Source organism: Rhamphochromis sp. 'chilingali' (assembly GCF_963969265.1).
Source record: "Rhamphochromis sp. 'chilingali' genome assembly, chromosome: 4".
Lineage (NCBI taxonomy): Eukaryota > Metazoa > Chordata > Actinopteri > Cichliformes > Cichlidae > Rhamphochromis > Rhamphochromis sp. 'chilingali'.
Genome location: NC_137948.1, coordinates 41,838,805 through 41,841,652, shown reverse-complemented (window position 1 = coordinate 41,841,652; position 2,848 = coordinate 41,838,805).

Here is a 2,848-nt window from a genome sequence, read left to right as displayed (position 1 = left end):
AGGATGCAGATACTGTCTCCCACCTTCTCCCCAGGCACCTCTGTGGAGAGCCTCAGAGAGAAAGTGCTGCATAATTTAACTGGGACATCTCACTTTTATCAGTTAACAGGCTTCATGAGCAAGCCAAAGCTGTGGCAGGAGTTTTCAGCCTATTTCAAAGAGAATAGCTGACATTAAAAAATGAAGCACACTCTACATTAAGAACTCAAAGCCAGAAGCTGTGAAGCAAGGGACGTGATGTTGTGACGGGTTTTTAGCCTTTTTGACATTTTATAAACAAATGGTTTATATACAGAATGTAAGAAATACTTGCTTACTTAATTTAAATTGTTTTATTTAATTTGGATCACAGTAGCTATTTAAGTTCACTTAGTTATATTCATACACACTTTATATATTGTGCATGCTTTAGTCACTTTGAGGCAGTTTTGTTATTCAGGGTTGATGTTCAAATGACTAAAAAAACAATGTTGCAATAATGAGGTGGTCTGCTGGTCACAGAAACACACACAACACAACCAGATGTCTGTGCCGGTATGACTTAACCATTCATATTGATATTTTAAGAATTTATTTATCAACTGTTAATTATTCATGAACTAAGAGTGTTTAATTTAAACTTAAATTGAATTTTGAGCTTTATATGTTGGCATATTCATTTCATGTAATTCATTAAAAACAAAAACAAATAATATTATTATTACTAATAATAATAATAAAACAGTCTGCACAACAAATTCAAGCATAAAAATCTGAACCTCATCATAAGCGGGTATGCATAATAGCTATAAAGGGCTGGATCAGGTGACCCTATATCCTCCCTTAGTTATGCTGCAATAGGTGTAGGCTGCTGGGGGATTCCCATGATGCATTGAGTATTTCTTCTTCAGTCACCTTTCCCACTCTCTGTTTATAGAGCTCTCTCTGCTGAGAATCATACTTCCACAGCATGTCTTTATCCTGTCTTCCTTCTCTCACCCCAACCGGTCGCAGCAGATGGCCCCGCCCCTCCCTGAGCCTGGTTCTGCCGGAGGTTTCTTCCTGTTAAAAGAGAGTTTTTCCTTCCCACTGTCGCCACAGGGCTTGCTCATAGGGGGTCATATGATTGTAGGGTTGTTCTCTGTATGTATTGTTGTAGGGTCTACCTTACAATATAAAGCGCCTTGAGGCGACTGTTGTTGTGATTTGGTGCTGTATAAATAAAATTGAATTGAGTAATGGCACAATGTCTTGTTCTCTTAAGCTGATGTTAATTTCTTTATAGCAGGTTTTCCTATTTTATAAATAATGTCATCAAATTTTATAGTGGAGCAGATTTATTTAAAGTGAAAGTTTTTGGAGGGTTTTCTACAAAAAGAAAAAAAAACAGATTTTGCTGAGCAGTTCACATTTATCCATAAACCCTGTTAAGACAAAACTGTCGATCTGTCATTAATGTCATAGTTATGCCAAAGCAGTGATAGGTCTGTAGAATAATATTAGTATGTCAGTTAGGTCTCAGTATGCCAAGATTGAATTTTTCCTACTTTTAGTTTGTGTATCACAGCCTCACACAATGACCAACAATTGCTAACTTTAAATAAAATATATGGAAAATATATAAACAGCAGATTGGCTTGTTGTTTCCAAATCTTTCAGTGATATTAATTAGTTTTATTAAATTAGTTAATTAGTTTTCCATAAACCAAAATAAAATTCAAAATGAGCTAAAGTTAGATCCCATCAATATGTTTACTGAAATATTTTCAGTCTGCTTTCAGTGAAAATACTCAAATTGGGGGAAAAAATGCCACACACCAGGGTTTTTTGTTTCCTTTTTACTGGAAAAGCCAGTAGCCAGCTTCACGGTACTGAGAAACAGAATGAGGAAAATACACCTGGGCATTTCAACAAATAAAACAAACAGGTAGAGAGCAGTTATAGGAGGTATACACACTGAGAGGCAGGGCATTTTGGCAATAATCAAATGTTCCCAGATTCAATAATTTCAGTTCAGATGAATCTTTCATTTCAGTAACTGAAAATATCTACCCTAAAGCAGGAAAAACCCCCACATCAAATACCCGTTAGTATCGTAAACCAGTTTTCCGAGGACGTATTTTCTCTTTGGTGTAATTTCACTATTTCTGTATATATCTGTCTGAACATGAACAGCACCAATGTGAAGTCAACTGGGTCTTTTAAAAGCAACAAATACAGGAGTTTAAATAGACCCGAATACAATGCATTGGGAGAAGTAAGGGCGTGTGAAATCAGTGACAACCTTTACGTTCATTTACTTAATGAACTGTAGTAATGGCTGTCTCTTTACATCGTGGCTCAGTAATCAAAAATAAAGATAATAACTCTATATGTTTTAGGCATTCTTGGCAGAAGACAAGGCAAAAACATGAATCAACAGAACCCAGAGCATAGCAGAAACTGCTATAAGCCAGCACCTGTGGGGGTCATTTCTCTGTGATTTAAATTACAGCAACAAAAACAACCAATTTTATGGCATTAGACATTTTATTGTATTTTTGGGGGGGCGCTTAGGGAATAATGTGTTTACTATTATGTGATATTTTATACTCTGAAAAATCTGTCAAGTATTTAGTGGGCAATATAAACGCTTTTTGTTTTTACCTATTAGAGGAGAACAGCCTAAGACTGCATACCTCTAAAAGCAAAACATTTCCTCCGCACCAAGCATAAATTGACTCTGAATGTTTTCTGAAAAACTTTATACATATAGCAGTCACTTTTTAGCTAAACATTGCTAGCACCAGGTTGGACCCTTTTTGCCTCTAGAACTGTCTTAATTCTTCGTGGCACAGATTAAAGAAGGGGCTGGCAAACATTCCTCAGA